We start from the raw sequence: 25044 nt of genomic DNA on the forward strand, positions 1-25044 counted from the left end.
TTTCAAAAGAGACACATTTAGTTGCTACAATAATTTGTTTTCAATTACACCTGAGAATCTATTGAAATTATAGCCAAATGGTATTAAGGACAAAAAATGCTTGTGATCCAAGTAAATAGATTGTCAGAACTGATATATAACTCTGAATGTAGAATTTTCGTTAGTACAACAGATTTCCAACCAACCTGTTTTCTGTGTGTATGTAGGGATAAAAATACTTTCCCCAAATTCCCAAAAATTGGACAAGTTAACATTTTTATATTAAATTTCAATTAAAGGACGCGAGATTTATTGAGGCCGATGTTTGGAAACCAAATCAGTAGCTTAAGACAGCATCGAAGCCCAATACGACCAATTTGACAAGGACCGAGTGCAAGATATGAGTCGGTGCGTTATATCTTCGTAGAGTGGTTTCTCTTAGAACACTAAATCTCGTTTTTGTGCACGTTAATACTAAACCTCGCCTGTGAGTCTACTTTTTCCAAAAATATTTAACTGTTAAGTAATTGATTTTTAAATATAATTTTAATTCGGTCATGACTATTATTTAGGTTGGGCATCACAACCGATTGATGAAGGTAGTCACAACCAATATCGTCGGCAGACCCAACCAACACCATATGTGTCGACCGAATCATTCGGGTGACACAACTGCCAACTGATAGTAGCTGCAACTGCCAAAATGAGGTTGGCTATAAATTCGGTTATCACAACCAATCTGTATTCTCTGTGTACACACAGAGAACATATTGGTTGAAAATTGATTGTTGTAATAAAAATTCTGCATCTACAATGAAATTACAGTTGTGTCAATCAATTTACATTATTTACAACCTTAATTCGTTCCTACTGCCATTTGACGATTATTATTATAGAGTTTTGTTTGTAATACATGCCAAATAATTGTCTGAACTAAATGTCTCTCTTTTTAAAAATTTTGATTGCATTCGATACGCGCAACCAACATTAAAAAACCTTCATAACTGTCATTTAGTATTCATAACTTACAATTGATATTCACAACCGAAGTCCTTTGGAAATATTTTTCCAATGTCATTAATATTGTTAAAAATTATTCAATGTTGAAGGAAAACGTGTCTTTTCAATTTAAAACAATAAAAATAACTGAAATCAGAGTATTTTCAGCCGGTTCTAAGTTTATTTGAACTCTTGGTGGATTGCCTATCAAATATTTCCATGAACAACTCGCGCATTGTGTTCTAAGTACACCATATTTGATACGTGTCATATAAACAGTTCGTATCTTCAATTGTTTAGGATCGAGTTTTAGATGTGGAACAATTTTATAGTGTTTAAAGGTAAAAGTTTGAACCATGTTTCAAATTTAAAGCGGCTCTAATGGGAAAATTCATCTCCACGTCTGTCTTTATCTATGGAACACCTAAGGAAGTGATGGTGGCGAGTATGTTCTTATTTATTTTTTAAAACTCCACACTAATTTTCTGATTTAATTTTTTGCGTTTTTAGACCGGCTATGTAATCCCATTTATCATGTGCTCAGTTCGGACGCCATTTTTAAATACTTGTATACTAAGACTTCCAAAGATTTAACTACCATTGATTGTCAATTCTGCAATCAATGCTGGAGGGTGTACTTTCAAAGGTGTATATTTTTTAATTGTTAATGTATTGTAATTTTATGTACTTTTCTGTCATTCAAAAAAATATGAATAAAATGCAATATTCTGAAGGAAAAAATCATTTTCAATTCGGTTAAGGTGCTAGTAAAGTTGGGTGATATAACCAAATAAAGAAAGTAGCAACGACCAATTCTATCGTCTAATACAACCAACTCTATACATAGTATTAGTTGGATTTTCCATAATTCGATTGAGTCGACCGAATTTGTCGGGTGTCACAACTGCTAACAGATGGTTGCTGCAACTGCCAAAAGGAGGTAAATTCGGTTATCACAACCAATCTGTATTCTCTGTGTATGAAAAGATTCACTAGATTTTTAAAATATTTCATTAAAAAAAAATATTACAATATAAAAACGTTTTTTTTTCGCATTTTTACAAAAAGGCCGGTATTAGTGTTCTAGGGTTCATCGAATGCTATCCACAGTTTCGGACAGAACTTCAGCAGTGTCTAACACTATTTTGAAATATTTTCACAGATTTCTAATTTAAGGACGCTTTTAGAGTTATCGGACTAATTTCTTAAAAATAATGAAATTTTTTATTAAAATAAAGTTTCTAATCTTTGCTTCAAAAATTTTTCTCATTAAATTTAACACACAAATTTTGTAAATTTGCATCCCTCCGTTACAGGTCTTTGAACTGAGACAAATTTTCCTTAAAGTAAAGAAACACATTATTGATTTAAAGAAATCGTCATTAAATTAAGTGAGATATTCAATATTTGCATTTAAGATAAAAACGCTTCAAATATAGGCTACAACTTATTTTAAGGATCTTTGGTTTAAAGTTTTTTTTTTTTGTGGAATTAAGAAAACATTTTTTACTTTGAAGTATCCGTCATAATTTAGATTTTAATGTGGCATTTTTTTTTACTGAATAGCTTTATTAATATACCGCGAAAAGAGAATGGAAATTCGATAAATAAGATCTGTATTGTAATTTTAATTTTATTGATCCTAGATTTAAAACCTAAATGTTTTTATTTTAAAGAAGCAATATCAATAACAAAATACTTAAGGGAAGGACAAAATTTTTGAATGTGTAGAAATACATTGCAGGCATATCGTTCGACATGCCTCATTCAGCTGTAGAGCCAAGTATATATTTGGGCTCAAATATCGTATTTGAGGTGTTCAAGTAAAATAAAGTTTCTAATCTTTGCTTCAAAAATTTTTCTCATTAAATTTAGCACACAAATTTTGTAAATTTGCATCCCTCCGTTACAGGTCTTTGAACTGAGACAAATTTTCCTTAAAGTAAAGAAACACATTATTGATTTAAAGAAATCGTCATTAAATTAAGTGAGATATTCAATCTTTACATTTAAGATAAAAACGCTTCAAATATAGGCTACAACTTATTTTAAGGATCTTTGGTTTAAAGTTTTTTTTTTTGTGGAATTAAGAAAACATTTTTTACTTTGAAGTATCCGTCATAATTTAGATTTTAATGTGGCATTTTTTTTACTCAATAGCTTTATTAATATACCGCGAAAAGAGAATGGAAATTCGATAAATAAGATCTGTATTGTAATTTTAATTTTATTGATCCTAGATTTAAAACCTAAATGTTTTTATTTTAAAGAAGCAATATCAATAACAAAATACTTAAGGGAAGGACAAAATTTTTGAGTGTGTAGAAATACATTGCAGGCATATCGTTCGACATGCCTCATTCAGCTGTAGAGCCAAGTATATATTTGGGCTCAAATATCGTATTTGAGGTCTTCAAGCACCCTTTTGGACTTTTTCTTTACATCCACATGCTTCATGACGTTCAAAACAAAATTCAATATTTCCTAGGGATGTATACATCTCTATACGTATAACACCTCTCACAAATCATCACCAAATGCAGAGATAAATAATAACTGATCATATAATCGTTTCGACGTGTTGCTATTATTGTAATTGTACATCTATCAGATTGTAAGTTTCTGTTTTTTTTTTTTTTTTGTTAGATATATGGTTAATTTCCAAGTTTTTTTATTGTGTAGTTTGCTACCTAAACCTTCACTATAGAAAATAGTTTGTCATCCCCTCCCTGCGGCCCAGAAAATCCATGGAAGCGGAATTGTAAAATTCATGAACACTACAATAGAAAAAATTAAACGATGTACGCAGAGGAAAACTGAGAAGTGAAATATACGAGAAACCAAAACCACATAAAACTCAAAGAAAACGAAACGTAAGCTCAAAAACAAAGGTAATTTAAACACTTAAATTCCAAGTGTTCTTCACATTGAAAAAATTTTAGAAAAAAGACAACAATCAGCCACATCTGCTATTCAGTAAGTTCATTCATTCTTATGACTTACTAGGTAAATAGGTGGCTGCTGGCTATGCTAATTCTCAATTCCGTTTTTCTTCTTAAACAACGAGAATTTGCAAAGACATTTGAATATATTATCATTATTATTTTTTATTATTCATATTATTAGAGATGTAGAATTTAATATATACATATATTTCGTATATATAAGCTCAAGCAGTGTGCGGTGTAAGGTTCTATACTACGAGGCCTTTTTCTAAGGTCTGAAGATAAAGGCACACTAAAAAGATGTTACACATGCCAGAGAAAGTCAAAAAGTTTTAAATGTCGAAATCCCTACGAAACGTAGTAATTGTGAAGAAATTTTACGAAGGGTAGGGTACTAATGTAACACTTCGAATTATGGTCATACATATTTAAACATTTTGAATATTATTAACACAATGGACTGCATGTTCGCTGTTCCGTACACGCTCACAAAAAATCGCTTCTGTAACATATACTCCCAAACATATTTTGCTTCAAGCATATACATTTTTGGGTATTGCCCAAACATTTATATGTTTGATCTCTTCCAATATATAATATGTTTGAAAGCATATTAGTCTAAACAATATATGTTTGGGTAGTCTAAGTTCCAGACATTTTGCACCCAAAAATATTATATGCTTAAAAAAAATTCTCCCAAACAATATTGTGCTCAAAATTTTATTTATTTATTTATATATTTACAATCATAATGAATTATGAAAATAAACAGGTAATATAGGTGCTAACAACATAGGTTTTCGACCTGATTGCTCAAAATTTTGTTTCTGCCCAATTGTATATTCCCCAACATCTTTCTCACTTCCACGAGATTTTTTAGTTCTTAGCACCTTTTTCTGTAATACAAACATTGTAGAAGAAATTATTCAATTGTATGATTTTTTTTATTTTAATTTTACCTTTTGCCGGACGGGGATTCGAACAGCGGACCACACAGTTTGTAAGGATCAAAGAAGTAGCTGATCAATTGCCCAAGGAAAAATAAAATGTTAATTTTGTAATAACAAGCAACAACCACCAACTTAATTCAATATCGCTCCCTGTTAAATAGCGCTCCAAGCTACTAAACACATATATGTTTATAGGCTATTTCTAAATTAATATATGTTTGCATCCAAGCATATTATATTTACAAACATTTTATGTCCCAAACATAATATGTTCTAACATATTAACATATATGTCCCAAACATGTTATGCTAGTTTATGAACATTATATGCTTGCACTCAAAAATATTGTGCCAATGAAGCGGAGAATACAAGTAAGGATACTTTTAAAACACAATTCTCTTTTAAATTTGGGTTTTGTGTACTTGCTTCTAGGAAGCAAATTTTAATTTTCCGCTTTTTCAGCTATTTTTCTTCATATACTATCAAAGTCCTTTAAAAACGAGTTAACGACAACTTTATTTTCCAAATTAAGACTCGACTTTCAGTAATAATTATGCTATGTTTCAAGTAAAAAACGTCTTTAAAATAAAGTGTTGAAACATGTCCTATATTTAAACGATTTTTTGCTTTGTAGTCAAGATGCAAAATGACAACAAGTTTAAAGACAATTTCATTAAATTTAAAGAATTTTTCTGAATTATTAAAGTCAAGTTGACCTTAGTCCAAACATTTTTTCTTTCATATTATGATACAAATTTTTAAGTGAAATCACTTAATTGTAAGGACAATACGACTTTATTGAAAAGTTTATCGACTTTTGGACAAGGAAAAAACTTTATATTAGAGAAATGCGTCTTCTATGCTAAGAAAAATTTGCATTCGTATTTTAAAGACATGAAATCTTTGACCTCACGACAATATTTTTTTCAGTGTACCCTATGGAACAGGATATTATGAATCCGTGAATATGTTTCCAACACCCTGAAGGAGACAATATGGACAAATGGTGTATTTGGAATAGTGTTTAAGGTCGGCTTTTGGAGTGACCCAGACAAGAAAAAGTCTGGAAAACTACTCAAGAGGACTACCGGTCACTTAGAATTGAGAGCACATCTGTAACAAATTGGAGCAACACCTGATGGTGTTTTGAGTATAATGAGACCTAGGAACACTACCCATATCGGGTTTCAAGGTTTCCATACCCATCTCCCTGCTTCCAAGGTCCAGTTTAGAAACAGGGCCTGAAAACAACTTATACTCAAAAAAAAGTGAACTCTCTATTTCACTAAAGCCAATTTAACTTTATTTTAGTTCATGGAATTATTAAATTTGGAGAAAGTTTCCTTTACTCTAATAATTTTTTGTGTACGTTAGTTAAATTAACTAAAACCGAGGAAAAAAATATACTAAAATGAAGCATAAAGATTAACTAAATTCGTGTCTTCCACAAAATAGTTCAGAATTTCTTTAAATTTGTAAATTTTACCAAAAATGCGTCCATCATGAACTTCGTATGTCACTAAAGACATTCTTGCAATTTTGAACTCCAAGTGTTTCCTTCCAACTACAAAATTTTCTTTAACATGTGAAAAAACGTAGTTATGTCTAATAAATTTTCTTGAATTTGTCGAAAAATAATTACTTATTTTTATGACATCGGCGTGATGCCAACGTTTGTAATACTGTTCAGTTAAAATTTTCTACAAATATTCAAAATTTTTTAAAATTTACCGAAAGTTTTCTTCCTGGTTCAAAATAGTTCTTTATTACTTCAAATTTGAAAATTTTACTACAAATTCGCCCATTTTGAACTTCGTATGGAACTAAAGACACTCTTGCAATTTTGAACTCCAATTTTTTCCTACAAACTACAAAATTTACTTTAACAAGTGAAAAAAAAAATTAAAACTATCAAATAAATTTTCTTGAATTTGTTGAAAAACATTTACTTATGTTTGTGAGATCGGAGTGATGTCAGCGTTTGTAATACAGTTTAGATAAATTTTTCTAAAAAATTATCTACATTTTATAAATTAACCAAAATTGTTCTTCCTGATGGGTTCACTGGTTTTTCAGTGTATGTTCGCTTTCGCGTTGAAATTTTCATGTTTACTTTATTAAAACAGTTCAATATAAAGCAGACAAATTAACTCAATTGATGGACAGTTTATTGTTCCTCAAGATTTCGGCAATATTTTACAAGAATAAGTTTGTTTTCATTTATAATATTGATCATTTAAGATGGGTATTAAGTTGGAGTTTAGCCGCTAATATTCACTAAAGTGGAAACTAAATCAGTAAAAAAGTCATAAAATTATGCATTTTTGTTGCAGATTTCATTATAACTTGATGGGGAATATCCCAAAGCAAATTTTCACAAAGTTTGTATTCATTAAAATGGATTATTAGAGAAAAGTAATCGTGGAAAAATTACGATTTTAGCGGCTAAACTCGAACTTAATACCCACCTTTAAGGAAAGAGAAATTCTAACATTTCTAGCTTTTCCAACAGCTCTTTTCTCATGTCTACACTCAAAAAAATTTACTGGGATCCAAAGATTTTGACCTTCCCTTAAGGATTTTGGTATTGGGTCCGAGCCGAAAATGCGGCTTCTTTAAAGTAAAGACATTTTTTTCGATCTATCTCGCTTTAAATCTAGGATCAATAAAATTTAAATCCGGTTACAGGTCTCCTATATTTAAAGCGTTTTTATCTTAAATCTAAAGATTCAATATTTCAGTTAATTTAAGGACAATTTCTTTAAATCAAAAATGTGCTTCTTTACTTTAAGGAAAATTTGCCTTGGTTCAAAGACATGCGACTTTAATGGAGGGAAATTTACAAAATGTGTATCCTAAATTTAATGAAAATAATTTTTGAAGCAAAGATTATAAACTTTATTTTAATTAAAATTTCATTATTTTAAAGAAATTTGTCCTTAATATTTTGTAAATTTCGCATCCTAAAATTAAGGTTGCATAATCTTTAATATAACGTAAATATTTTTTATAATGTAGCTGGCTTAAAAGTCTTTATTAAAAATGATTTATCTTTGGCTCGAAATCAATACCAAAATCCTTAAGAGAAGGTCAAACTCTATGGATTCAAGTAAACATTTTCTTGAGTGTAGTTATCAATGAAATCAATAAAATTAAAATCCGGATACAGGTCTCATTTTAAAAATGTTCATTCTCTTTTCGCGGTATATTAAAAAAAGCCATTGACGTACAAACAAATGTCATTTTAAAAATTCAAATTATAACGGATACTTCAAAGTAAAAACTGTTTTTAATTCCAAAAAGAAAACTTTAAACCAAAGATGCTAACTCCTCAAAATATGTTAAGTCTTAGCCTATATTTAAAGCGTTTTTATCTTAAATCTAAAGTTTCAATATTTCAGTTAATTTAAGGACAATTTCTTTAAATCAAAAATGTGCTTCTTTACTTTAAGGAAAATTTGCCTTAGTTCAAAGACATGCGACTTTAATGGAGGGACGCAAATTTACAAAATGTGTATCCTAAATTTAATGAAAATAATTTTTGAAGCAAATATTATAAACTTTATTTTAATTAAAATTTCATTATTTTAAAGAAATTTGTCCTTAATATTTTGTAAATTTCGCATCCTAAAATTAAGGTTGCATAATCGTTAATATAACGTAAATATTTTTTTCAGTGTATCATCTATAAATGTAGGAGAAATGATGTAGTATTCGTGTTCTTATTTTGGGTTGCCTCAACCTATAACAATGCAAAATATGTTAATGTACTCAAGTAATAAATATTCCAATCTAGGAAAATCAATAGTTCCAAAGCAACAAATGCCCCAAAAAATACCGATTTTGTTGCATGCAATTCCGAAATTACACAAAGTTTACATTTGCCATCTCTACCATCTGAATTTTCTTCACTGGGCTTATGTTTCCCATCCAAATCAAATATCCAGTGTCACGAAGTAAATGGCATGGAAACCCAGGTAGAAGATAACTGTCATAAATGTTGACAATTCAAAAATTTTATTCTCGTTTTTTTCGACTTGGCAAGGCATTAAAAAACTGAAACTTGATGTTGGATATTGCCCAGATACAGAGATATCGTCATTATCATCGCCATCACAAAGTGAAGGCAAATCTATTCGATGGAGAGACATGATCTAGACAAATAATGTTACACCTACCACGCTGTGTTGTTATGACATACGCTGTAAATGGTTGTGCTTCCTACTTCATGATTTAAGGGAATGAAAGGAAAATATGGGCGCAACATAAAAATAGAACACAGCAAGTTAGGAATAAATTGGAGATTTCTTTTAAATTAATACCATCAAAAATTCATTGAGGTATGCATTGTACGAGTATGTTGTGTTTTCATCTTTGTCAGCACTCAGATTCTAAAAATACCATTAGTACATAACTAGCTTTAATCTGCATTTGAAAAAAATTCAAGGGTGCTTTTTCGAATGGAAAACCTTAGACTGAATGAAATCCCATTTTTAGGATACATACACTCAAAAAAAAAGTTTACTTGGATCCAAAGATTTTGACCTTCCATTAAGGATTTTGGTATTGATTCCGAGCCAAAGATGCGGCTTCTTTAAAATAAAGACATTTTTTAGGGACCTTCCTGGCTTTAAATATAGGATCCATAAAATTAAAATTGGATAAAGATCTCATTCATCGAATTTTTATTCTCTGTTTGCGATATATTAATAAAGGTATTCATGTACAAACAAATTCCAGTTTCAAAATCCAAATTATGCCAAGTACTTCAAAGTAAAAACTGTTTTCTTAATGCTAAAAAGCATTTTTATCTTAAATTTAAAAATTCAATATGTCAGTTGAGTTAAAGACGATTTCCTTAAATTAAAAATGTTTTTCTTTATTTTAAGGAACATTTGCGTTACTTCAAAGATCTACAACTTCAACAGAGGGACGCAAAATTTCAAGATTTGTGTCCTAACTTTAATGAAAAATATATGCACTAACTTATAATACCCTGTTCCACAGTGTGGCGCAGAGTATAACAAGTAAGAAAAGTCTAAAGTCGGGCGGGGCCGACTATATTATACCCTGCACCACTTTGTAGATCTAAATTTTCGATACCATATCACATCCGTCAAATGTGTTGGGGGCTATATATAAAGGTTTGTCCCAAATACATACATTCAAAATTTAAGTTGGCTAATGCACTAGGGTGGAACACAATTTTAGTAAAACAAAAAATATGGGAAACATTTAAATCTGAAGCAATTTTAAGGAAACTTCGCAAAAGTTTATTTATGATTTATCGCTCGATATATATGTATTAGAAGTTTAGGAAAATTAGAGTCATTTTTACAACTTTTCGACTAAGCAGTGGCGATTTTACAAGGAAAATGTTGGTATTTTGACCATTTTTGTCGAAATCAGAAAAACATATATATGGGAGCTATATCTAAATCTGAACCGATTTCAATCAAATTTGGCACGCATGACTATATTACTAATTGTACTCCTAGTGCCAAAACTCTGGCTTCTGGGGCCATATAAGTCCATATCGGGCGAAAAATATATGTGGAAGCTATATCTAAATCTGAACTGATTTCAATCAAATTTTGCACACATGACTATACTACCAATTGTACTCCTTGTGCAAAATTCCAAGCTAATCGGGATAAAACTCTGGCTTCTGGGTCCATATAAGTGCATATCGGGCGAAAGATATATATGGGAGCTATATCTAAATCTGAATCGATTTTAACCAAATTTGGTACGCATAGCTACAATGCTAAATCTACTCCCTGTGCAAAATGTCAACCAAATTGGGCCAAATCTCTGGCTTTTAGGACCATATTAGTCCATATCGGGCGAAATATATATATGGGAGCTATATCTAAATCTGAACCGATTTCAATCAAATTGTGCACACTTGACTATACTACTAATTGTACTCCTAGTGCAAAATTTCAACCAAATTCGGCCAAAAATCTGGCATCTGGGGCCATATAAGTCCATATCGGGCGAAAGATATATATGGGACCTATATCTAAATCTGAACCAATTTCAATCAAATTTTGCGCACTTGACTATACGACTAAGTGTTATGTTTGTACAAACTTTCAAGCAAATCGGTATAAAACTCTGGCTGCTGGGTCCATATTTGTGCATCTCGGGCGAAAGATATATATGGGAGCTATATCTAAATCTGAACCGATTTCTTCCAAAATCAATAGGGTTCTATTCTGACCCAAATTAGGAACATGTGCCAAATTTGAAGGCGATTGGACTTAAATTGCGACCTAGACTTTGATCACAAAAATGTGTTCACAAGACAGACGGACATGGTTATATCGATTCAGGGACCCACCCTGAGCATTATTGCCAAAGACACCATGTGTCTTTCTCGTCTCCTTCTGGGTGTTACAAACATATGCACTAACTTATAATACCCTGTTCCACAGTGTGGCGCAGGGTATAAAAATGTTTGAAGCAAGGATTATAAACTAATTAAAATGTCATTATTTTAAAGAATTTTGTCCTTGGCATTGCGTAAATTTCGAGCCCTAAAATTTAAGTTGCATAATCTTCCATATTAGGTCAATATTTTTTTCAGTGTATATGAAAAATGTGAAGATGGTGAAATCTCCACACACTCAAAAAAAAGTGAACTCACTATTTCACTAAAGTCAATTTAACTTTATTTTGGTTCATGGAATTATTATGTTTGGAGAAAGTTTCCTTTATTCTAATAATTTTTTGTGTACATTAGTTAAATTAACTAAAGCCGAGGAAAATTTCAAAAAAAAAAATAACTAATATATTTTTTTGTTTTTGCAATAAAAATAAATTTTGCGTTAGTTTAGCAGCGGAATTTTTTTTCTGTGTGAGGACTGCTTCTCAGCTTATTTTCTAACCACATTGCTGTTGTTTCTTTTAGTAGTAATGGAGATTTCAACGTTTTTTTTTTGACATCCATATACATTTTTCCTTATAAATTCCTAATGGAATTAAATTCACCAATTTCGATGGTTTTATGGATTTAAGAAAACTCCATCTACAGGCGATAGAAAAGGTACACACAAAAACAATAGTATGAAACAATTCATCCTCGGCAGAAATAATATAAGGCATACGGTATACCATGGACAAACTAAATAATGGCTAAGGAAATGGGTCATTTTATCATACAATTTCCAATGTAAATGAAATGTCTTAACGCCTTCTAGCCAATAATTGTAAACAATATTCCACTATAGCTTTTATTATATTTTATATTTTTTTCGGTTTAGCTAATGTAGAGTAATTTAAAGGATTTTGAGACGATTTATTCCTTATGTTCCTACCCACATATAGGAAGCACAGATGACGAATTTTCCCATAGTGATTTATATGCAGGTCCCAATTGTTAATTCACAAGGAAAGTGGTTATTCAGTTTTTGAATTTCTGATACTAGGAAAAGCGGAGATATGTAGAAGAACTTTGTCTTGACTGAAAATCATCTTTTGATCTCCAATTTACTTGGAAAATGAATGAGATATCATTCCGCACACAACGGAACGAATTTACATGAAATACTCAGTAAAGTGCAAATAAAGTTCATTAAACACGTAGAAAATTACATCAAACATATTTCATCCACCCACCAATCTTTGGTGATAATTTCTTTTCCTGCTATGTTAATTTCGAGAAAGTGGATGTGCGGATTTAGTCACACTTATACACACACTTTAATGCGCTGAATTCTCTATCAATAAATCATGCCCCATGCTCTATGACTCGATTAATTAAAGAGGGAGAGGGATATTCAGTAGCCTGTGTTTCTTTAGAAAAGACTAGAAAGTTTCGATCAAAAATCGAGAGACAAAAATACAATGCGGAATTCATTGAATACTAGTATGTGAGGAAAAGATAAGTAGGTAATTATTTATGCCCCTACCGAGAAAGTGTGAGATACTGCGAATGACACTAGAAGGAGATCTTCATCATAGCATAAATACAAAACGCTGTCAACAATAGAACACCTTTCTAATCCACCAGTCTGGTAAAAAATCAATGGCAGTAGGCACCCACATCGAGGATCGAACTCTCTTATAGCAAAGTTTGATGCAACTGGCGACTATACATTGTTGATACATTTGATCGATAATAGTCATTAGAGAATTAAGGTGTGATTTGGCAGGTATACCCACTCATCTTCCACTTCTATAACTTTTGAACGCAGGACGTATCTCAATCAACACAAATCCCACAGAAAGTACTTCAGTCGCTGGTTTAAGCTACAATCCCCTCTCATGATCATGGTGCTCGGAGGAATCTTCGGATATTATGAATGCAGCAGAGGATTAATTAGAAATCTTCTTGACGAAAGTAACGGAACGCGTGTTCAGAAAATGGAAGCAAGTTAACGTTTGCAAATAGTTTTAAGAGCTGCCCAAATGTGATGTATAAAAGTTCTACGATATGATCAGGCTTATGTCAATATTCTCGAGAACATCAAACGACATTTAGATATAAAAAGTCAAAGAGACCGTGCAGCGTGATTTCTTCTGCATTACTTATAATCTACTTATAAATTGTTCCACTAAGAGCTTCGAGATTATATTTTCAGCGGGCTATTTCAATTTATGTACTGCTCATCACAAAAATACGAAAGCAGGTAAATATCAGAGTTACAGATCATCTAAAGAGTCCAAAGCCAAAGAGTCAAGTTACGTTCCGGCAGTACTGAAGGCAACCTCACATGCAATGATGTCAGATGTAGGGATTTTTCCCGAAAATTACAAAAGTGGTGAAAAATATGGAGATTTTTTATTCTTACTACAAACGTAGGGCTTTTCTTTTGGAATACAATGTTTCTAAAATTGAACGAAAGTCTTTAGAAACCTTGAATTTCAAACATTCTAGACTAATATATATATATATATATATATATATATATATATATATATATATATATATATATATATATATATATATATATATATATATATATATATATATATATATATATATATATATATATATATATATATATATATATATATATATATATATATATATATATATATATATATATTTACTTGCGATTTCGATTCTAATAAAAAGTTCAACATTTTCGAAATTAATTGTAAAATGAAAACGATCTTATTATTGTCTTTGGACTTAGAATCCCTCACAATATTGTCAATTAGCTCTATCATTTAAGCTGAACGAATATATTCTACAGTAACGATGGTAAGAACAAAGAAATAAATAAATAACAGCATTTTAAATTGCATTGTGCAATCACATTTACAATCCACTGCAGGAATTTGCACTAGTTTCAAATATTCCCTTTATAATAAAGGGTGATACGGTCACAATTTGGTCAAGGGAAAACGCGTGTAAATCGGTGAAATCGTTTATTTAAAAAATCAAATTAAATTTCTTTTTCAAGTTCAATTAGTATAAAATTCAGGAAAAAAATATTCAGTTAGGCTTTCGCTTTTCCAAATCCGAATTGCCGGGCCTCACGCTTGACACCTGCCATCAGATTTTGTACAGCCACCTTGTCCACCTTCTTCGCCGCAGAAAGCCAGTTTGCCTTGAACTGCATCTCGTCCTTAGCAGTTTTTTTGGTCTTCTTTAGGTTCCGCTTGACAATAGCCCAGTATTTCTCAATTAGGCGGAGCTCTGGCGTGTTGGGAGGGTTCTTGTCCTTGGAAACCACCTGCACGTTGTTTGCGGCGTACCACTCCATGGCCTTTTTACCGTAATGGCAAGATGCCAAATCCGGCCAAAACAGGACGGAACAACCGTGTTTCTTCAGGAAAGGCAGCAGACGTTTATTCAAACACGTTATTCACGTAAATTTCTTGGTTGACAGTCCCGGAAGCTATAAAAATGCTGCTTTTCAAGCCACAGGTACAGATGGCTTGCCAAACCAGATATTTCTTTGCGAACTTTGACAGTTTTATGTGCTTGAAAATATCTGCTACCTTTCCCCTTTCTTTTGCCGTATAAAACTCCTGTCCCGGAAGCTGCTTGTAGTCGGCTTTGACGTAGGTTTCGTCGTCCATTACCACGCAGTCAAACTTTGTCAGCATCGTCGTGTACAGTCTCCGGGATCGCGCTTTGGCCGTCGTATTTTGTTTATCATCGCGATTTGGGGTCACTACCATCTTGTAAGTCGATAGTCCGGCTCGTTTTTTAGCTCGATGCACGGTTGTAGACGATACACCCAGCTTATTTGCGGCATCTCGGAGAGAGAGGTTAGGGTATCGCTTGAAACTACCGGCAACTCTCTTTGTCGTCTCAGCGGCTTCCGGTTTTCGATTTCCCCCCGATCCAGACTTCCTGGCTGTCGACAAAGGTTCCCCAAACACTTTAATTACATTTGTAACGGTTGATTTGACAACTTTTAGCGATTTTGCGTGCGAGTAGCTCGGATTTTCGCGATGCGCGAGCAAAATTTTGATACGCTGCTCTTCTTGCTTGGACGGCATTGTGACAACTGAAGAGTGAATTCCAAAATCAAAATAGGAGCAACATTCTACATACACACCTTCAAAATGAGGGGTGTTCAGGTTTTTTAAATGCAAAATTGAAAGAAATACGTCAAGTTTATATTGACCAAATTTTGACCGTATCACCCTTTAGACTGAATTTTAAAACGGTTATGTTGATATTTTTAACGAAATTGAATTCCAAAATAATTTTTTTTATTTTCTTACAAAATTTGTTCGTATTTAATTTTTTTGGCGTAAGGAAAATTATAGGGAAAAATTTGTTGGGCGTATGGAAAGTAATTGTTTGGAGTTGCGTAGGGAATTTACAAAAATGCTCTCATCTTACCAAAATGTAGATTGTTGTTGAAGTAAACATAAAAATCAACATATTGTGAAGATAGCATAAAACTCTTAGGAAATGTATGGTCAATCTTCATTATCTACTTACTCAACTCCTGAATCTGACATGCTAGCTTGCATCTTCGAAATGTATCTAATATGCCATAACTCTCTTTTCAGCCTTAACTGTCGATTATACTCACACCCAAAGAAAAAATACTTTCCTCCGGAACGAAATTTTAGACAAAAGAGTTTTCCCTTTCGTATAAAGTATTTTCTTAAATGGCAAATAAAACCAAATTTATGACAATCGTTGTAACGATTTTATTTAATGTTGTTTTTTATTTGCTTTACTAGGTACTAAGTACGAGTTTAACCACTAAAATCGAGACTAAATCTGTAAAAACGAAGTAAAATTATATCTTCATGTTGCATATTTTATTATAATTTGTTGGGGAATGATCCAAATTTCGGTGGAATGAATTATTAAAGAAAAGTAACTGTGACAAAATGGCCAATTTAGCGCGATAATGCCAACTTAATATTGGCCTTTAAATAACATTTATTAGCATTAAAAGAAAACTTTCTTTGTCTAAAATTTCGTTCCTCAGAAAATAAAACTCTTCTTTCAGTACAGCGACTACAATTCAAGCCATTAAAATTTTACCGAATATTATTGAGCAAAACTGAATTTGTACATATGCATAAGATTTTAGTTTTTTTTCGCTTTCAGTGTAGATTAACTAAATATTGAAATATTTTGAAATTTTACAAAGTTTTGCAATTTATTTTCAATATCATTGTGTATTGTGTTTAAAAGAACAGGTAGGTATCTCTTTTTTTTGTTTGTTTGTATTTAATTAAAATATACAAATACACATCCGAGAGTGGTATCTAAAAGCTATCGCCGGTATTATGAGTTGTAGTGGAACTATTGTTTATTTACTTGAATAGATTTTCAGTTTTATTTATTTAATATGCCTTTCGATTCAAGGGAAATAAAAAGGGGGAAATTAAATAGAAATAACGTGTCATCCGAGACCTTCCTAATTAATTGTTTAGTTTTATTGGAGGAGGGAGGGACATGGGTGTTGGATGCTAAACAAAATTTAATACAAACAATTATTTAGTGGACCTAGGAGTCATGAATGTGTAATCTTTTATATTACAAAATTATTTTTGTTTTGTGTTTTTTTTTGTGTTGTTATGAATACCAACTAACTAATTAAACACTTATGTGCCAGTGGAAGAATATAGAAATAAATTTGTAATTATTTTTTTTTTTTATTGATAAAGTCTAATGAAACTACTTTTCCAATGACTTAAAATAAATTATGAATCATTCAAGAGCAAATATAGAATCTCATGAATGACTTCAAAATCGATTCGAAAACCAATTAAACGCAAATTACTGTCTATGCCTGAATGATTATCCGTCATATTAATTCTTTGTACAATTCTTCAAGATTTATTTAGTGTCTGTCCATTTGTCCGTCCCCTTACAATTTCTTCACACCTATCGTTTTGTATTGGCTTATATATAAATATTTGTGAAGAATATACAACAAAGTCATTGTTTTCCATTTTAAATCGTTAGAGGGTGATTTAGAAATGATTTATTTCATTTTATTATGGTCGTTTTGTTCTCTCTTTGTTTTTCTTTTATTCGAGATATGAATCATGTAATTAACACTTTCCATTGAACAAAAATGCAGAGACAAACTGACTGACGGACGGACAGACCGACCGACAAATCTATGAATAAATTGTAAACGTTGCATAGTGCGTCATAGATAGGGGCAATGTACTTCGTAGAATTGTTATATGGTTAATGGTCATAATTTCATTAATGGAATTGTTGGGAATAGCATAGTAAAAGCCGAATCATATCCTGTTCATATTCCTCTTAGGTCTAGAAAATCGTAAAGAAAATTAAAGAACATACAAAAAATGATTCGAAATAAAATTCAGTATTTAACCCTTCGATGAGTGGTAGGGTCCCTATGGTGTTGAAAGCGGAATTTGGAATTAAGAGGCTGACAAATCATGTTTGATTTTTCGTGAGGTTTTCGCCAAAAATTGAACACATATCGTACCACAATTACCGTATTCATCTCATTTAGATTAGAGGTGTGCACGTGACACGAAATTGTCGTGAGTCACACTGATGGCAACGGAGTGAGTGTGTGTGAGCGTGATTTAACCAACCAAATGTCATGCGTGAGCGTGGTTCACGAAAATAATATATTTGTGAGTGTGCGTGAGTAACGAATTTCACGCACACGAAAATAATCCAGCTTTCGTACATAAAATACTTACGAGTTGAATTCATTTATAATTTTTGTGACGTCCTAGATGTTAAGAGTTTTATAACGCTCTCGATTTTAATCATACTCATGTTTCCAGTCAAGTTCTATGTTATAGGTAAATTACTCATTTTTCGTGAGTCACGACATTTAAAAGATTTTCGTGCGTGAGTAAAAATTTTCTTTTCGTGAGCGTTAGTCCTACCAAAAAATATCGTGCGTGAGTGTGCGTGAATAAGATTTCTACGGTGTGAGTGTACGTGAGCATGAGTACACTATTACTCACGTGCACACCTCTAATTTAGATCCGTGTGGCTCCTGGCTGGTCAGCAAATTCAAGCAGCAGTTCCGGGGAAACCGTTTTGAGTCTGCCAATTACATATCCATTGTACATTGTCTATCATTTTTAATTTCGCTTGACTTATTTTACAATAATAAGAGGATTCCATTCCAAGAGATTCACAGCTATAGTCCTTGGTACGTGTCTAATAAAAATTCCTCTACTGTAAATGATATTTCAATACGAAAAGAATTTCCATTTGCTTTTTATTAAAATTTTTGCAAAGCGCATTTCATCATTCAAATATCAAAATCCAACAGGGATTTCATTTCATTTAATCTATGTGCTAACGTAGTTATGACTTGTTTAAACAATCTTCCAAGATTGAGTGAGAAAGAGCGTTGGAGTTTTCGATGTGAATGATAAAACGCTTATGTGTATGATATTCAAATATACACTCAACAAAAACTCTCATTACATGTCCTTAGAGGGAAGTACTTCACCCCAAGAAAAATAACCCCATATTGTCACAGGTAACCAAATCTCGAAAATAATGTCTTCTCTCGCCGATTACAATGGATCAAAATATGGCAAGTAATACTGTAAGATGAACACTACTTGGGTAGGAAAAAATATTGTAGAAATAGAAAAACAAATATATTCGCCTAAATAAGATTAAACGCAAATTAATTTTACACTTAAAATAGAAATAAATGTGGGTTGTTTAAGGGAGTTGGATTCGTGAAATGCGCTATATTTAAATATATTTAAAACACAATTATTATGAAATATTTGTGAAGAATACTCATAAACGAAAAAATCTTCAGAATTACCGTTACGTTACATCTTCTGATCGAGTTTTTTAAGGAAATGCCTTATTACGTTAAAAATTACGTTATATTATTTTATTAAGTCATTAACAACCAACTGAATTATAGTTTTAGAATAATCATGGCAAATTACCAAGAAGTCATTACAAGTTACTCATTATAACTCACCGCAATGTAATGCAACGTGTAATGACAGTTTTACTACTTGTAATGCAAATTGTAATGAGATGTGGTTACCTAGTTTTTGCTGGGCATATACAAGGGTGGCCTGATAAGTCCTTAGCCTCACCGCCAGACGCAAGAGTATTACAAGTTCGAAACTAAATTATGGAAGTGTCTGCGTATTGGGGAAAATGAAAAACAAACATAATCAATATCACTTTCTGAGTGGATTCTTGGTTTTCGAAGGAAAATCTAGCAGCGACATCAACGAGTGTTTGAATACGGTTACTTTTCTCATTTGAATGGCTATCGTCAAAAATTTGTTTAAAGAGTTGCAGCGTAGTCATAGTCGATTTTTGGTGAGCTACTTTCATTTTTTTTTTACTATGTTAAAGGAAATTTCTACCAATTTTACAGAAAATTTCTTTAAAATGAATTACAATAATTGGTAAGCACGCATATTGGTTAATTGTAATACAGTTTTGTGGTACTAAATCGAATTCTCTGTGTAAAAATGTTTAAAATATTGATAGTTTTATTAAACTTTTTTTTTTTGATGATATGTTTAATAAGATACATAATTATTTTCGAATTAGAATTGTAGTGCAGTGTTGCCAGTATTTTTCGGGTTCTTGTCCCCAAAAAAAGACGCTTTCATCCCCAAAAATCCCCAATTTAATTTAAAATTCCCCACAAAAATCCCCAATACCGTGTTTGGCAAGTTTTTTGAAAAGAAATAGGCTCTGCTGTAAAAAATCAGTCATAATCTAAAAATTGTAAAAATATGAAATTTTTGTTATACCAGTTTACGAGTTACAATAAGATTACGGTTTCAAAATCCAAAAAATTAGACGGGTACTCAAAATATTATCTGATACAATCCCTCATCAGAGAAAAAAATAGGAGTTATGAATCAAATAGTTCTGAATAGCTAAGAAATAAAATTGGGTGATCGACCAAAAGGCGTTGTTGCCCCCATATGAACTCTATTATATGTTTTATATATATTTTCCAAATTAGTGATGTATACAGGTGAGGGGCCAACACTTCGACCCAAGTCCTTACGAAATAATTTCACAATAGTAAATAATTTCTTAGAAACAAAGTAAATTGTAAAGTAGTTCTGGGAATAAAATTTTTTTCATATTTTGAAGATTCTCTGTACTTCTTTGAGCCCCTTTTTAAGCATGTAGAAGTAAAGAATTTCATATAAACCCTAACTCAAAACCTAATTTGTTATACTGATCAGAATTCCCCACTAAAATCCCCAAATTTGTGGAAATTCCCCACCAAATCCCCAAGTCCCCAACTCAAAAATTTTGTCCCCATCCTCGAAAAAATATCCCCGATTTGGGGAAAAATTCCCAATACTGGCAACACTGTTGTAGTGTATGAATGCTTTGATATTGACTTTCAGACTGGATGTTGGGGGTTAGCTTTAACATAAATTTTCGTTGTTTTTTTAATTTGCCTCACCTCAAAACTATTTGAGAAATTATTGTGTATTTCGATTTGAGGATTTCTGTTGATAAATTGTTACCAATGTGTTGAATTCGACTTTTGAGGGTAATGTCTGTTTTTTGTTAAGAACGCGATTTTTTCAACTATATCTCAGCTTGAATATTACAGTAATCCTTTGATAAAATATTTGAATTTTAGCATTTTCAAAAATTTGTGTTTACAACGAATAGAACAAAAGTAACAGCTAATTCATATATCAAAAATGGAGTTAATTCCATTTGGAAAGTAAACGAGAAATGCATTGAACAGCATATTTTTCGAGAAACATGTATGATATGTATGTATGTACTTCAAGCAAATGAAGAGTAGGTGTGGTAGATGGAGGAGATTGTAATGTGGTATGAACAAGCAAACGAATACAACCAGGAAAGATGTGCTTGTCATTCTAAGAATGAACGGACTTACCTCAATGTGAGAGTTGTTGCCAAGTGCTGCAGTGATCGTTGTGTTTTTTGTGGGGGAGGCGGTGCGGCGAAGAAAGGCCTGTTGCCGAGTTGTTGATGCAATTGCTGGTTTTGTTTTTGTATCGTAACTTTGTGGTAGAACAAGTATCCATCCATTGAGTTCCTACATACAACATAATAACAACAACAACACATAAACAGCTGCACCAACAACACTAAAGCACACATCCAGCAAAGAAGAAGAAGAACAGCAAATACCCGAATACGAATTGAGAACAAATGGGACTCTGGGATATAATGACAAACACATCGATTTTTTTTTTAATTTTATGAAACTAAAGAGCAAAACGTTATAATGGAACCGAAGAACAAAAACTTAAAGTCTATTCCCACAATAGTTTAACACGTACACATTATTAATACTCCAAAGGGGATAAAAGAGGTTGTACAATACCAAATGTATTTATTTTCTCTTCAATTCAAAGTCAAAAACACAAAACAAAAATGTGTACATAAACCAATACAGTATGTTAGGTTTATAATAGGGATGTCAATGTAGAGTTTAGGGTTAAGGCCAGTACTAGAAAATAAACAATTTTCGAGGTTACTTTGTTATTTGAAGAAAAGATATATAAATTGATAAATACTCTTCACGTTATGATAGGTTGAATTTACCAGCAGATATTAATACAAAATGCTGTTATTTTCTGCGAATGACAAATACTTAATGAATGAACGAAGAAATATACTTCTTCACTTTTTGACTAAATTTGCAGAAAAAAATATTTTTTCTTCTCAGTATTTTCGATCAAAATGTTGGAAATTGAACGAAATATATATGTTTAGTAAACAACTAATTTTTGAAAGAAAATCTTATTTTTTCCAATTGATTGTAAAATTGATTCCTTTGAATCTCAAAACTCGTACATTTGATTAAAATTTCAAAGACCAAAATTAGCAAATGAAAACTTTTCGCGAAATATAAATTTCTTTAATTAATGAGGACTCTTCAAGGTTGATTTCTCTATCGAAAATTAATATATCCCAAATGACATCCCTAATAGTTTTGTTTACTTGAACAACACAAAACCGGCCAAAGTATATTTTGAATAACAAAAACGAAGTTTTTACTTCACGACTGACTACGCGGCAATTGGCGGTAGCAAATTTTTCGAATTCAATTCTCATAAACGAACTTGACATTTGAAAATTCAAAAGAAATTAAAGACATCTAGCGTTTCTTCTTCTTCTTGATGGGATCGTTAAGACGAATTTAAATATTCGTAGGAAAAAACAACACGCACTTCTATACGTAAATAAAAGAACAACAACAACTATTATGAAATCGCAAACACCAACGTGAGTAAATTTGCTATAGTGAGATAAACACATGGCAGGCAGGATTCACAATAAACGTACATATTAAAACAACAATAATATTGTTATTCTTTAACACCACTATCCTATAACTTATGTTGTTTGTTGTTGTTGTTTTTTATTCATTTATTTTCTTTGTTTTATTATTCGATTTTTTAACTTTCTCTGTAAATCGATTATTTTGTTTATTACCACGCAAAAAGATCTGTTGGGAATTTTCATGTAATATAACAATCTCACAAAGAATTACACACCAAAAAACAAGAAAAACACTTGGGTAGCAAAAAACAAAACGGACGCCCGAAGACACAAGAACGACGTTAGAGGTGAATGTTTATTCACAATAAACCGAACCGTACTCAATAAGAGTCCACAATAGACTGATGGAGCCGGTTAGTCAGTGAAATTATAATGATCGTAGTCGTCGTTGGCGTCGTCAATCCGCAGCAGCACCGAAAGCCAGGCAGCCCAACATACATTCATTCATCCATACAAACACTTCCAGTCACTCTACAACGACGGTATAGGGACAATATATTACCACCGCTCAACCAAACCAATACAAATGTTTCATGATCACCACCAGAAACAAAACCAATTTAGTGGAAGCAAAAAGAGGTAAGTCATTCAGAAGTGAGCGCCGTTGGAAACACCTAAACAACCTCATCAAGCAAAGAATATACAAAACAACAAGCAACGTATACACATTCACAATCTATCGTTGGAGGCAACTCGTTCCTTTTTTATGATTCTCTTGCAATAACCAAACAACCACCCAAGTGTGTTGATTGTTCTATGAAAACATCCGGGGGACCGGAAAGTAGTTCTCTTCCATTTATAGCCATGTGTTTACATTAATAGGGGTACAAGAAGAGATTACAAACTCTCTTTGTAGACTCTTTAACTCTCGCTCTCCACCACTTTCTGATAAATGTGGTAAATTAATGACGCGCGCCAATATATCTTGATGTGGTGAATATAACAGCGTGCAAATAAATAACAACACCATGATTATTGTATACACAACACATATAGGTAAAGCAACAATGCTGATACTTTTTTCCTAAATAAAGAAGTAAGAGTAAAAGAATTCTAGAGAAGAAGAGGATAAATGAAGAAATATTTCTTTGTAATGTATTCCACCTTTTTAAGCTGGTTGGTAACTCGTGTGGAATTTTTCCTACCCCTTAACATGTACTTTTGCTAGGAAAATTTGCATGAAGTCTTCCTATTTGCATGAAGTATGACCAATGCCTCTTATCGGCAGACAAATGAAATTTGCATTAAACCCCAATATGCATCTCTGGGGAGGTATTATTACCAATGAGATATATTTACAGCTAAAATTCCGTTAGGTGCCGTTATCGATTGTATTTCCTCCATTTAACATAGCACAGAAAAGAAAAGAAACCGTGATAATATTTGATTTTCGCTTGGGCCACACGAACCACTAAAACGACGAATAAGTGCTGAAATGTGGTCATACATATTGAGATCACTACTGCTCTCAACGCGAGCATTAGTAGCATTCACACCAAGCCCAATAGACATCATACACCGTCCCAAGGACTATAGTGTCTATGTTGCGTGATAATCTGTATAACAGTAACTCCCTTTGAAAGGGAGTTCAACATCGCCTACGTATGCATATCGAACAGAGAATTCAAATAAGTCATTTATAAAAATAATAAAGGGAAGTAGTCCATGGACCGATCCTTGGGAGATAACACGCGATGATGCATTCCACTCAAGTGAACATACTGCTACTGATCCAAACAAATGCTTGTAAACAAAAGTTTATCGAAAATGTTAAGAACGTGGACTTTTGTTTAAGGTGTATGTTTCCTTTAATTTTATTTTTAATTTAATTTTTTAAGGTGTATAAATAATCATAATGGTTATTAGCTACTTTGCTAGCAGCCATTTTTTACGTTACTAAGCCAGCTGAAAATAACATGGTAAGCTTACATAGGATTTCTTTACATCAGTCAATGAGATTTTCATTCAATTCGCCCTTCAAATACACAATGACACAAACCACAATTCGGACTTAATACGGTATCGAAATCAATGAGCTCTATGTAAGAAAATCTCTTTCACTCTCCTCTCACTCTTTCTCTAGTGATGTTATCTAAGCAAGTTTGCATTCATACAACAGCACAGCAAACGTTATGTTTGTTGCTTGTCAATTGGGTGAAATGAGAGTAGATTAGAATCATTGGCACACACTCTTGCTTACAAAAATTTCCTACTTTGATGGATTCAATTTATTTTTAGCATAATTTCTTGAATAATTTTCTATTTTAAAATTGTAGTCGTAGATTAATTTCTCTATTCGTAACCCAAACTTGGAGGCATGGAATTCAGTGACAAGATTTGTCATAGCGAATAAGTTTTTATTTATTTCAATCTTAAAAACTATAATAAACATTAATGCCTATATCCAAAACAAATTGTAGACAGATTTTCTTGTAAAATTAGATT

At 32.1% G+C, this 25044-nt stretch overlaps 1 protein-coding gene across 4 annotated transcripts in view; it reads right to left on the bottom strand.

Annotated features, from left to right (window-relative positions):
* Positions 1 to 22947, bottom strand: part of Ncc69 (sodium chloride cotransporter 69) — a 309232-nt gene extending 286285 nt beyond the window's left edge. For 3 of the 4 annotated variants that reach the window (XM_075308676.1, XM_075308675.1, XM_075308673.1), the window contains exon 1: positions 22815 to 22947. The gene's annotated coding sequence lies outside the window, so the exon portion shown is untranslated. The remainder of the gene's footprint in view (positions 1 to 22814) is intronic. The other variant, XM_075308674.1, reaches the window with a different exon arrangement.
* Between the last annotated feature and the right edge of the window lie 2097 nt (positions 22948 to 25044).

This window comes from Haematobia irritans, chromosome 4, assembly GCF_050003625.1.
Source record: "Haematobia irritans isolate KBUSLIRL chromosome 4, ASM5000362v1, whole genome shotgun sequence".
Lineage (NCBI taxonomy): Eukaryota > Metazoa > Arthropoda > Insecta > Diptera > Muscidae > Haematobia > Haematobia irritans.